This window comes from Varroa jacobsoni, unplaced genomic scaffold, assembly GCF_002532875.2.
Source record: "Varroa jacobsoni isolate VJ856 unplaced genomic scaffold, vjacob_1.0 scaffold_1196, whole genome shotgun sequence".
Classification (NCBI taxonomy): domain Eukaryota; kingdom Metazoa; phylum Arthropoda; class Arachnida; order Mesostigmata; family Varroidae; genus Varroa; species Varroa jacobsoni.
The window spans coordinates 202,778-216,697 of record NW_019214098.1 but is presented as its reverse complement, the minus strand read 5'-3'; the positions used below and the strand labels follow the sequence as shown (position 1 = coordinate 216,697).

Genomic DNA, 13,920 nt, shown 5'->3' with positions numbered 1-13,920 from the left:
CACATGTCTGCCTTAGCAGCGCAAATCAGCGAGCGAAACCAGTTCAACCTTTCAATTCTTGTAATTTTTATTTTACACAATGATTACGTGTTATTGATACAACGATTTTGTAAAATTCGCGCAAACTGTAATTGCCAAAGCACTGCTGGAAAGAATGTTCACCACTGAATATGAAGCACTTTTCCCATGAAAACCTAGAAAAAAGAGCTTAAAATGTTCAACAATCGGCCTGCCATGATCAATCCAGATATCGATAAATGAACAAAGAGTGCTATATTTAAACTTCTAGAGCAGTGGAAGGATCTTGCTAGTAACTGATGTCTCACTCACGTCCTCGACTCCTCTTCAGCAATTTCACAAGCCAAGTTCCTCCATGCTATACCAGTCCATATGACCTCGATTGCGGTAACCTTGTACTATGCGAAATTTGGGCCCGACCAACTTTGGAAAGAAAGAAAGAGCTGGCGGGGAGGCAGCAGGAGAGACAAGCCGCGCTTTACTTATAGACCTGATCTAGACGGTTTCTCAGCCAGCTACGGGAGCGGGCCATTCTTATTTCGGCCTCATTTACTGATTTTTCAGGATCACTGCATCGCACTCACCGCCCGAGGCGTTTCTCTACGCGCGATTGGTACCCACTAAGGGGATCATGTTCCAGCTGTTTTCTGTAACTAAAGGCTTAGGAAAGCCATTGACTTAGAATATATATATAGTCAGTGAGAAATATACCGTAGAACGTATTTCATCTGTGTATCTTTATTTGATATACGAAGAAGGCGAAGAAAATAATCTAATGATTGTCTAGTCGAGGAAACAATCACATGTGCCTTTAACGATAGTTGAACCTCCATAGTTTTTATTTGGCAAGCTATCCTGTATAAATAAACATAACGTTTCTGATTAAAAATTCAATTATTTTAATACCAGAGCTCTAAGATGGTAGCTTTTCCCAGGTTTTAGTTTAAAACTGTACGTATTTTTTATCTTTTCTTAGACAAAAAAAAAAGCTTCGAGATCGTTTTATTTAATCGACGACACACGGACTAGCAGTTGATTTCAAAGGAGACGATGGGGGGAAAATGAAAGGAGGATTGCGTGACGCCAGCCTTGCGAAAATTCTCTAATGTCGTGATTGCGTTTAACAGTTAAATACATACTGGAAAAATGTGAGTTCCCCATTAACCCTCTGCTTCTTTGTCACCTTCCGTGTGGATCTATTCCTACATCATTCAACACATCGCCAAACAGACTGAGCGAAGGGTCAGTGAAAATTAATTGTTAGTTAGACTTGTAAATGATGTGCTGGCTGATATCTACATTGGCGACGGGATAAGCATACAGCTGTATTATCCTCCTCTCGTTTTTCAAGAGAAGGAGATGTGATGAATTTCAACTATGAGTACGTCAGCAGGCGAGTGCGCAAGCAAGCGACCAACAGCGCTCCATCGGTGACGATGCTGTGAAAAGTGGTGGTCGTGATGAGATACGCGTACAGTCTCTTCTGCCCTATCGTGGCTAGCCATCAGTATTACCATCACGAGCACTCCACTCATTTTCATCGCTACTTCGTATCGCAGCATCCTGTACAACGCCGCAAACCCGCCTTGTACAGTTTACCTCGGCCTCCTTGAATTGGCCGAGAGTGACGAGTGCCAGCAGCAGCCGCCACCGCTGCTGAGGAAGCGCCGTCGAGGGGGCGTTTTGAGGGCAGCAAAACTCTGGCTTCCATAGCCTCACGGCTATCAAGACTGAGTGGAGATAGGTCGTCAACTACGATTATATAGCCGTGAACGCAGATGGGCGTGAATGGAAAGAAATGGAGAGTGAGTAGAAAAAAGACATGCAACCTGGTGAGGTGCCGAGGCGTGACAGGCGTGGATATACATTTGAATACGATGAATACACAGCTAGTAGCGAATGTTAAATGAAAGGGATATGAGATGGAACGAACAAACGTAGCTAGCAGGGAAATTGGCAGGTTTAGGCAAAGCAGAAGACCGCTAGGCAAGTAAATGCGAAAAAAGGAAGCTTGGTGCATCATGCATATAGTGCGGTTAACACAATAAGAGGTACGGAGAAACACGTCGGCCAGATAAGTCTGAAAACATATCGCGTACGTGGATGATGTCCTACCGTGTCCATCAGCGACTATCGAAATCTGACGTATGGAAATCGCCGCGCCTATCGCTGAATAAAACTCCACACAGAAATTAACATGTTTTGACATCCCTCGTGTTCTGAATAATTTATCCATCCCCATTTTGAGTATTTTTGATTCGGACAAGCTTCTTCTATGAGTTTTTCTAATAGTTTACCGATGTATGTTCATGCATAAACCAGGTACTTAAGCCTGCCTCAGCAGCATTGTATGAGGTCACGCTACCGCGTCTTGTTGACAGGACAGTTTGTTTTTCTATTTCAATTTAAACGTATATATAATTAAATCTTCGCAGTTGTCGTTTAGCTTGGCTGTTTGTCAACCTGTGTGACAAAAGACACCTGCCTGTACGTAATGACGATTGCTCAGGTCAACAGTCGGTGCAATTATTGAAAAGTTCACTTGGATAAAGAGTTTTTGTCATTGAGAAAACCTATTATTGGCTCATATGCCCTTATTTTTGTTCGCCTGCTATCGCGACCTGCCAAAAGTAGTAGGTAAAAGCCTTTACATGTTTCCTTTACCGGAGCTGCGTGTTCTAGTGGCTTACTCAGTCAGCTACTAGCTCAGATCTAAGGTAGCTGGTTCGAGTCCGTGAACGCAAACATCTACATATGTCGAGGGAACAAAATTAAATGTCTAAATTAGACTGACAAACAAATGCAGCACGAGCAGTTTTTAACGCAGTTATTACCTATACAATTGAGTTGAGTGAGATACTGCAGGCTACACGGAGGGAACGCGCAATGCTCAAAAGACAGCAAGAAGCTTCAGAACACAACGTTTAACCGAACAGCACTCTCCAAGAAATCTGCGTCTACACTGAATTTTTGATTGGAAGTTTGGAAAATTAAAAAACCCTTTATAATGTACTTGTTGCTTTTGCTAGCAACGTGATCGTTGTCAGCCTTGCAGCTTTCTCTTCTGCTGCCTATATAAGAGCCTTGCCAGCCGCCCCGTACTATGCAGATAGGCCAGCGCTTTGGCGATAGCTCGTGGATGGTCTTAGGAATGTTTGTACTGGAAGGAAATCGTCTTTACTACGACAGTCTAGCCGGTAAGCTTAGTCTTTCTGAGTTCATTTCTATCATTAAAAGTCAACGGAGGGCAGACTGTTCTGGAAATGCGTTCAAGGCGACCAGTGGCAGTAGTATTTCTCAGGAGGACGGGATACGCCCTAGCGGAGTCAAAGGCCTTTTGTAAAGTCTATGGAGGTCTCCTAAAGCGCAACGGAAGACGCGTGGTATGGTATGGAAATACCCTCAGCACAGGAACCTTTGCTTCTAGAGCTATCTGAATGGATAAGCCGCCCTTTTATCTTTCTAAGGGCAATTATTCATCTTCATTGCCCTACAGGGGTTCTTTTTTGGAGACCCTTTACAAACCAGAAAGCCTTCCTGTCCTTTTTCCCTTTGTTCCTGTGCCCCCGTGCTGAATACCACTTTTCCTTTTGCTTTATAAGGAGTGAAAGGCGAGCAAAGTGCTAGTCAGTCTTCTTTAGAAAGAGTGAATCCCTTCCTACTTTTATTTGTTAGATTCATATTATTATTACTAAAACAATTATTATGTAACGCCTCATCAATTTAAAGACCTAAAATTATGGCAAAAAAGGGATTAGCTAGCTACTACGGATACTATACTTCTGCGCATATCTGATCATTATACGCACTTAGATAACAGTGTTAGGGGGTCAACATACTCTAGTTTTAGATATTTGCTTATACACAGATATATTTGCATGGCTCCGCCGTACCAACTTATATTTTTCATCAGTCTTCAAACAAAATTAGGTTATTTTCGTTGCAAAAAATTACACATAATTACCAACGTTGTTGCGAGCATGAATGCATAGGACTGTCTACTACAAGACAGCAGGAAAGTTGATTTCCAACGCTCGGACTGCTCTCTGTTATTTGGAAGTGAGCGATCGCTGCTTAGAAGTTGTTCTCGCTATTTAACTGTGAAAGCTGGCTAGCTAAACGCCGCCATTGTTCTCTTTTCATATATATATATATATATATGTATTTATATATGTAGAGTGAAAAGAAGAAGGAAATGGGCTGAAGCGGCAGGCAAGGGAACAAACGGTGGTTTTTCCACTTACCAAGGCAAACGCTGAAGGACATGAGAACGTCGAGTCCTTGAAGTCTAAGGAGTCTTTTATTATGCTCGGAAGCCGTCGCTGCAGCTGCCGCTTTTGGTTGGGCGCTTTCCATGTCCAAGTACGGGCCGCGAATCTTCAACGGACGTCCAGCTTCTTTCAGTAGCTCACCCTCAAGGTCTTTACATCCTAGTCTTTAGCTGATCAATATTCCGCAAGCGTGTTGCCGGTACTTTGCGCGATGCCAGTGAGAACCTAAAGCTGATGAAATAGGATGGAACAGCAGCATCCATGACGGGGTACGAATAGGGGGCTGGAAAAAGGCGAAACGTAGTGAAATCGTGCACGGGCGGCCGATCACCTGAGCACAAGCGCCACGGCCAGCAGCTAGTGGGGAATGGACCCCCCGCTAGAAGATCTGCAGCTCATGATGTAGAAGTCGAATGCGGCATCGACGCCGGCAGTCGACGGCGACAGCCATAGTAATAGGAAGCGGGAACATTTATAGAAATTGTATACTTTAGTTACCGCTGCTGCGCATTTCCTTCAGTCTTCGTTCCAATTACTTTTACTTATAATAAAGTCCCGCGAAGTGGAGATACTGCTGTGATATGACGCCGGCCTTCTATCCCGAGTCGGAAGGCGAGCGGATTGCACGAAATGTTTGCTGGACGTCCGTCGGTAGGGAAAGCACATGTAGCGCGTACATTCTTAACAGCAGAAAACGTACATTCTCCGAAGGGTACACGTCACTTGGACGACATACGCTATTCGGCTTGATTCCTCAGTTTATCTTGCAAACGTCTGCGTCCCTTCTCAGCATGAGTTTCGCATAGCGGCTGCTCGAGCCAACATAATAGCGTGCACGGATTCCATTAAGTGGGCCGCCCAGTTCGTATAATGGCGATCGTAATAGTTATTCGCCTTTTTTTGGCCCGTGCAAAACAATAGAAGAGAGCTCAGTGTATACCACAGGTAGCTGTTTACGTACTACTCACTTATTTACTCACTCGTATACAAGGCGTTACGCCACATTTGGGAATAATGATGCTGATGCAAGCTACCAATTTGCTACCAAAATTGTACAAATTACAATAAGACTTGCATCATTCTAGATGAAACCGAGTTAGAAGATAAAAGCTGTGATATTCAACAGATACAGGCTCCACACCGGATGCTCGTTCAATTAAGGATTGCATGATTTTTAACCACGATACATATCTTGTTTGTCGTAAACGTGAAGACGCAAATAAAAACCCAATGGAACCATGTCTGGAACCAGATTGGGGAGTTTCTGGGAAAAACGGAACTCGACAAACGCTGTATTGAATGAATGAATGAATGAAAAAAGAGAGGCCAGCTTAGAGCAGCAGGTAAACGGATTGACAGAAGACAGTATTGCCTTAGGGCAACACGCTGTATGGTGAACCCGGACGTAGCGGATGTAATGTGGCTTGTTGTGCTTACCTGCTTTTGGGCCTGCTCATTGACGATCACATAAATAGCCGTGACTGATCCATTTGGTTAATGTATGTTTTTGGTATACGTGGCATGAGTGACAAACAAGTTAGCAAACTGGTACAATATATACATATAGATTGTATGGAGCCTTCCGGGTACATACGGTGTCCGTTCTGCTGGTGCAGCTTTTGCGTATTAAAATATATGGTCAAAATATCTAGTCCACGAACTATAGGGTGTCACTCTGTCCGAACATCGTGTCTAGCAAGCCAGGCTATTCGATCCGGCTGCTGTCGATCGCAAGCAAGACTGACCCTTGGCAGCGGTTGTCTGCCTGGTACATGGCACTCGGCCAAGATCAACCTAAGACGCAGAGTTTTAAAAAATTCGTTTTTCACCGATTACCTTATTCCTCATTTACTCCGTTTTTCTAGCTGGACAAAAGCGACCTAAGAGGAGCTATTGGTGAAAAGGGGAAGACAGTGATGTGACGATACGATAAAAGGAAGTCAAAGAGAAGAAAAAATAGTGATAGACCGTTGATTGGACAAAATGAAGCCTGCAGCGGCATCCGCACTAGTCTGTATGAAAGGGTCAATTCTAGCTGTGCTTTTGCTAGTGCCACCGGCCAGTCCTGCCAGTGGCAGCAGCAGAGCTAGCAATGGCACGACGAAAAAAGAGCATCAGGCGGCCAAGCAGGAATAGTGTCCGGGACCTGCCTGACTCGGCCTGCTATCACCCGAGCAGTTTCATCTCGCCACCAGGAGGAGGACAAGCAGCAGCAACGACATGAAGTTGTATATTACGCCTCCTATGTTCCCTCAGTCCCTTTCCAGACAAACCCTTCCACTAAAACAATTTTGCTCCGAAGAGACGACCGTTTCCTTCGCCCTGTTTCACCTCTCCATTCCACCTTCCGGCAGCCGTCCTATACAGGTTGGTAGAGTCGGCAAAGCCGGCAGCTATGAACGGACTAGGAAGTCAAACCTAGCAACCATCATGGCTTTTCTATCGCCTCCCGGAAAAGCTCCAACTGTCTGCTATTATCCCTCCTACTGGATGAGGGTACAGTGGTAGAGGGATTTTGGTCGTTTTGGGACTCAGGGTCCCCTATACATGGCCCATATGTACGTGTGAAATGAGTTGTTGGCAGTGGAGGCAGCTAATTGGTGTGGCTAGTGCGGGAAGGAGTGCTAGATGCAAGTTCTTTCCGGGCTTATCTCTTGGCTCATTTTCCGCCCTTCAGCCTTCTTCGCTCTGTCTTTTTTCCTTGCGTAGAGAAGCCCATGAGGCAAAGCTTCGTTTTTTCGCATCGTGTGGTCAGTCCTTCTTTTTCGCCTTTCTGCCTCTCTTAAACTAAGCAAGTTTCATTTCGATATCAATTCGCAACTCGCGATCTGGTTGCTAGTTGATCCGCGGTACTTGATTACTGCCGCTTTTTAACCTGAATTGCTTTCTCTAGTGCTTTTCGTATCCAGTCGGTCAAACTCAACTATAAGCCACCGAAGCTACTACTATTGCTACTTCTGCTAGTGCTGTTGGTTTTGGTTCGCTACCGCCGCCTGCTGCTAGGAATTACTGAAACTACGAAACGGACCGCTTGATAATATTTACATACGTATTTATGGTATAGATACACGAGGCTAGATAAGTTGCTGACTCGTAGTACCGTTATTGCTAATTGCATCGCCTTTACTGTTTGTACCGATGCAGAAACAGCCAGATGCTTAGTTGCACGTACATGTCCGATGTTGCTGTGGCGAAGGGATCCAAGCAGTAAACAACCACAGAAGACGATCGAAGAATGAAAGTTAGATAGTATCCGGCCCTGCCAAAGGGAAAAAGAGTATAACAGGGTATCGAGGAACAGAAAGAGTGGCTGGTTAAGGCAAGCCGAGGGCGGGGTCCCAGACAAGTTTGAGAATCGGTCCTCGCTCGCTACAGGATTGCTCATACTGCTAATGGTAGTCCTGCGCCACTGCTCAGACAGGTGTCCAAGTCACGACCCTGTTGTTGTGGTCCTCGTCGCTGATGTCGTTATCGCCCAGTGGTCCTAGTTGTGTTAGCTGGTGGACGAGGCAATCCGCGAACGTTTGAGTCATACTGTGCGCTATCTGTTGACCGTAGTAGATGAACGAATCACTGAGCGGGTAAATGGACGACCGGAGGAGGTGGAAAATCAATCTTGTTCAACCTCAGACAGGATATTCTTGCTGATTACAGCCGCTTACGCCAGTCCGATACCGACGATAATCGATACGAGTCATGGTTGATGCAAACACCGATACGTTTATGTACATCGATATGGCTCCTATATATTTATTTATAGACGCATAGGTAAAAAGGCTCCCTGTAGCTACAATTGGCTCGTAAGTACTTCGCAAGTGCAGATATGATCTTACAAATAATTCTGACTGGTGTTCACTCAACTGAGTAATTTTCAACACTTGATGTGTTGTAATGGACGTCTAAAACAACTGTAAGGACCGCAGACTCCGGATGTCATTCTTTCTGCTTTGTACCAGTCTTGCCAACATTGCGGAGCAGAAGCCTCTGAACTTTCAAAGCCTATTGAACTTCCTGCTGTGCATTAATTGAGTCATCGCTCAAGTGTCATGCATCTGCAAATAGTTGGATGCACGAATTGAGATGTGGGCGTCTGACACAGCCCGCCTTTAGGATTCACATGTCCATAAAACACATGCACACCGATGCTTAGGATTCGTCGCATATGTGCTTGACTAGTGATCATCAAAAAATTATGTGTGTAAATGTTTCTGCCTCTACTCATGTATGCTGTACGTCGCAAGGACAGTCGCTGCGTTAGGGTCGTCAGAGCGCGTCTGTTACAAACGCTGACTTGTAGTTTTTCCACCCCAGTTCGGCAGGTATAATAACTTGGTGACAGAAGAGAAGGTCCAGAAATGAATACGCCCGTTTTCGCCATTCAGTGTTGTGTTTGTCTAATGAAAACCGCTGTGGCTACATAACCTCTACGGACATCGATAACTTTGAACTAATGATTTCTCTGTTCGTCCAGGGTACTTTTGCATTATCACGTAAAAGCACGGAACCTCCTGCAAACATAACCCACGTGGACGTTGTTCATAAGTAAAATATGATAATTAAATTTAGCCCATATATACACTTTGATCACAGGTGTAATGTAATATGAAATAAAACACACACAATTTTTCATGGTTTTACCAAAACCATTCCGTGCGTTGACATCTAATAAGCAATTGATCAATCGGCCCTGCGTAGAGATTGTTTTGAAGTAATTTTTCTATTAAGAAACAAGAGCCAAGTTACCAACTCGCCTACAGACCTTCATTATTTTCACCCAATTTAGAGTCGTGTGATGTGCATAGATCATCCTGTTCTTCGTTTACTAAGGAGGCGATGGACAGACGATGAGCTCTGCTTGTAAGCCGCTCGTAAACATAGGGTTCAGTCCGAGTATTCCCCGCATATCTACGTGTATTTATGTATGGTATTACTCTGTACGCAAAGCTTAGGAACTTACAACCTAACCTACGTACATTAGTCAGGCCAATCTGCCCATTCATCTAAGTGGATTCGTTTTGCGGTTGCATATATAGCTAGTACATCTTTTTGTGAAGTCCTAGATTGTTATAAAACTGCCATTACCGTCATTTTAACCACCGACAACGTCTACGTTATCGTTATCACGATAACCCTATGCGCCTGATTTGCTAACCAATTCTTGCGCAATTGGTATCTAAACATTTTGCCCCGACATACCCTTTCCGATCGCTTTACTTCTCGTGCTCTCTCTCTCTCTCTCTCTCTCTCTCTCCTATTCCAGATCGGATGATCAGATCCAGCCCCTTCCCCTTTCGTCTCATATGTAAAGAAGTCTGTGTTCATAGTGTGCTCGTTAGAAAGCAGTGAACAATCTTTTTTGGTTGTAAGCCCCTCCTTCGCTCTTAGTTCCCAGCTCCTCCGCGGCCGCCAGCTGATCCCCGACTAGAATTCCATATGGTTTCCAATTCAGTTTAAGTTAAGGGTTCCGTTGAATTCAATTAAATTCGAATTGGGATCGAGCGTGTCAAGCCGCATCGTAAAACCTGCATCGATTGGCCAACCATTTTAGCGAAGACCAAAGTCGCATCGAAATCGTATGCTCACAGGCGTTACTGCGTCGGTCTATAGGCAAGATTACAGGTCTGTGTGTGTCTAGCTGGGTTATAAATTTAGTGTTAACAAATAACGTTGCGCAGCGCTAGCTTCGTTTATCATGTATAGGAATGTATACGGAATAGTGTTAGAGATATGGTGATTGTTAGATTAGCGCTTCTACGATAGTGCGTTTCGCAGCTTGCTACCCACGACAAGTGTGACAGATGGCTTAACGGAATTTCTTGTTAGAGCTTCCTCGATGATACAATCAGTCCTTGATTGTAACGTTCGGCGAAAGTTGGAACTAGATGCACAGTATTACATTTGTATAATAACTTTATATGGCTAAGTTAAATCTATTTAAATACATTCCCTTTCTACGAAATTAGCTAAGTAGAACAATTTCGTATTTTTTTCGAAGAGACACTTGTCATATTGTACTAAAAATTGTGATTACTTATTTATCAGTCAAGTTATTAGGCGATATTTATAACAACGATAGATCAGATTATAGTGACATTCAAGGGATATCGGTAAAGTTGACATTCATTTTAAGTATAACTTAATGTCTTATTGAACAATGTCATATGAGGCTTGTACGGATATGTCCGACGAAAATTTATCAACCCATACTTGCGTTCCTCTCTGATTTCCTGCGCGTATGCTAGCTACTTTTGCTGAGCACTGTTGTTTGAGAACGGCGCTTTTTAATCCAACTCAATACAAGCCGACCTGCCTGCTTCAATCAGCATTAGTCAACTTGTTTCTCACTTAGTAGATGTTGCGTTCCCTTGTAATTGTGCCATACAGTAAGTACACACGTTTCCGCGAAATAGCGTCGAGGTTAGCAAACACTTCGGTGCATACACACTCGTAGCCATTAGGCATGCCGCAAGTAGGTATGCAGGCGATTCGATGCCTTTGTTCCTACCTTGATTTTGGTTATCGCGGTTGCGGCTGCTTCGGCCTGGGCGCCCCGCTTCCTTCTCGCCCTTTGTTTTTGTGTGCCTGTACTGTATGTAGACATGCTAAGGTCCGACCGTATCGATTACGTTCTGTTACTGTATGTACACTATCAGAACGACGCGTACCGTTGTTGAACGGTTCGGCACACATGGGGCACATATCGCCCCTGGCATGAGCCTGACGCCAAGGCCATTGCCTGCCTAGCATGTAAAATCTAGTATCGAACAACCACCAAAACACAACCGCAGCCGCGATGCCAACAGGAAGGACAAGGGCAGCGGCTACAAAGGCTACAGTGATAGCTACAAACGGTTCATTAAGTAAACGTGCTACTTCGCAATTGACCATAGTCACTTGCCGTAGGGGAAGCCACGGTCCGTCCCATCGGTCAACAATGTACCGATGCTTAGTTTTCCAGGCAGAACCGGCGAGTGGCCATTGTAAAAATGTTGTCAGCCGACTGAGATTGTCCGACGCATTCTTGCGGCTAACGGTTGTCCTCTGTCTAGACCTAATATTATTAGGTGTGTATTATTGGAATCATTGATGTTATGAGGGCAGAAGCTAAACGCTATATACGTGCGTCTGTAAATCTCAGTTTAATACGTGGCACCGTATAGTACGTGTTGTAGGGAATTTAGCCACATCACTTGAGAAAAGTAACAGGAACGCTCGATTACATTATGCTTGTTACGTGACAGTGTTTAGAATAAAAGTATTCACTGAATGATGTTGTGTAATTTTCGTTCGTAAATATAATTCTGCTTGGCCACTCCGTGCTTCCTAGCTAAATTTTTATCTAAAAACGGTACAACATATCACAGCTTGTTATATCTATCGTCCTTTGGCTTGTTGGTGAGCTCTTTTCTAGTTTTAAGCAAGTCTATTGGTTATCGATGAACGCCTCCGTCATGCTACTTTCTAGCAAGATATCAGCAAACGTAGGCAAGCCATAGCAAACATATATGACACAATAAGAAATTTACCCGGTGCATTGAGTCCTACCTGAATTCCCTTAGGAAATTAACTCTTTCTAGTTTGAGTCTAGGGATCGTGAGACAATGTGGGTATGTTTTCTTTGTTCTTTCTCGTTTTCTGTGATCGCCTTAATGACAGAAGTCGACAAAAATTATTCTTAATCTTGCTACCCTTTGGGCTATCGTTGGGCTGACATAGCTTGCACAGGCACATATTTCATTTAAGCAATAATTTTTCTTCGATTGACGACACCATAATTAGACAACTTAATTTACAATAGAGGCTATCTCGTATATGATACAGCGCGTGTTACCATGTTATTTCGCAATAGTTACTTCTCGTCAAAACTCGATATCGTGCTTGAATACAAGTTATCGCGATCTGACACTTGTTTTCTCACAGAAAGTCTTAGTTCCTATGTTTGTGACCCATACGATGCCCAATCGTGAAGAATCCTTCGACGCTATCCTAGTATTACTGCAAACTGCAAGAACATCGTCAAGCTCCTATATTTGCCGTTTTCTACCCATGATCCCGTATGGTCTAGTTTTGGACTCATAGGGGAGACGAACAAAGGCCGGGCCGCTGGGTAAATTATGTATCGTAAGCAAAAAACGTTGGCTAGGGCTAGGATTGATTGGTGGCTCGGTCAATCGTATACTCTACAGGTCGACCAAGGCCGAAGGACGCTCTGCCGATGTTTCCGCAGGTCACTGGATGAGGGACGGACCAACGGGGATGCCTACAGCATTACCAGCTAAAGGGCCGCGTTACTTGCTCTACCAATTTAAATGCGTCCTGAAGACACGGCAGAATTGAAAGTTTCGCCAGTTTGTACCCGGCTTGCACGGCGGTTTTCTGGCTTCGGATCTTTCAGTACGTTGCTGCAGTAGGCGTGGAGTGCGCTGTGATGGATATATAGGCAGAGAAACAGCTTGGCTGTGTGCGAATCGCCTGTGGCCATCGAGTTTGCTCGCGGTGTTCATGTCACTGCAGCGTGTTTGCAGTCCTCTTTCGTCTTCCGTCTGGCGGTTCGTCCATCGCATGTTACTCGTAGACTGACATTTGTCGCGCTTGAATGGACGTTCTATGGCGTACGATGTAGTGGTTTGGTTCAGCCAAACAGATAAAATACATAGACATCCTAGTATAGAAAAACAACCTACATGCGGTCGTCGCCAGCTCCTGTCCATCTAAAGGTTCCGCTTCAAAGGATAAAGGCATTAGCTGCGCTGGCAACGGCAACAGCAGTAGGAGCGGGGCGGCAAAGGCGAGGAAGCGCAAAAGACAGCAATGGCGGACAATGACTAAAAAAAGCTAATCCGAGATTTGTGCTTTCGATATCTGTACGCGATTTTTCATTTACCTACGTGCGCAAGCGTGAAGATACAACTTACTGGTAGAGAAAAGTATACATCGGAGTGGCACGGGAATAACAAAACGGGGTAGCAAGTTTCTGGTGCTTGGAGCATAGCATGTGGGTATCTGAATACAAGATGGTTTGGTCCTCTACCCTTTCTTCCAGTTGCAAAACGAACAAGTACGGCAGCGCATGATAGTGATGAAGCGGTTAAGAATGGTATACAGCCACGAAGAACTCCACGGCGAAGCCACGATACGGAAAGCATTTTCGTTTATTTTGGTTTTCGCTTGCCTGCGTGTCGTACTCGTTCTTGACTGACTGAGATGGAGGCAACTGCCGACGCCGGCTCGCCAATGCAGCGGACCGTCAGTAGAGACAAGAGGGAATAGCAGACACAATCGGTAGCGTGGACTATCCTCTTGAAACGGGGTATGGTGGAACAAAGAAGAAAAGACGATAACACACGGAGTCGGGGCAAACCCTGAAACAGAAAAGAGGAAGAACTCAAGTAAACGGGACGTATGGCAAGGGTTACGGGGTGACGATGCTGAAGAGAAGGTTTGCAGAGGGCCACATGCATTTGGCAAAACTGAGTTAGAGTGTAGAGTTGAGGGCATTCGTTCACATGGAAAAGTAGGATGCAAAAGTAGGATCGTCCAAAGAGAAGGACAGAGGAAGTTGGATCTGCTGCTGTATAGAGGGAGAAGAAGACTCCTAAGAAGAAGATGTGTAGAAACAGCAGCAACAATA

General features: G+C 44.5%; 3 protein-coding genes across 6 annotated transcripts in view; 2 read left to right on the top strand and 1 right to left on the bottom strand.

Moving 5' to 3' along the window:
* The window catches only part of LOC111267522 (uncharacterized), a 68,779-nt gene extending 64,147 nt beyond the window's left edge, over positions 1-4,632 (bottom strand). The window contains exon 1 of one of the 2 annotated variants that reach the window (XM_086971354.1): positions 4,263-4,632. The gene's annotated coding sequence lies outside the window, so the exon portion shown is untranslated. The remainder of the gene's footprint in view (positions 1-4,262) is intronic. The other variant, XM_086971355.1, reaches the window with a different exon arrangement.
* The window catches only part of LOC111267519 (uncharacterized), a 265,929-nt gene that overhangs the window by 49,268 nt on the left and 202,741 nt on the right, over positions 1-13,920 (top strand). The window lies entirely within an intron of this gene.
* The window catches only part of LOC147752523 (uncharacterized), a 53,672-nt gene that overhangs the window by 20,394 nt on the left and 19,358 nt on the right, over positions 1-13,920 (top strand). The gene's annotated exons all lie outside the window — the stretch shown is intronic.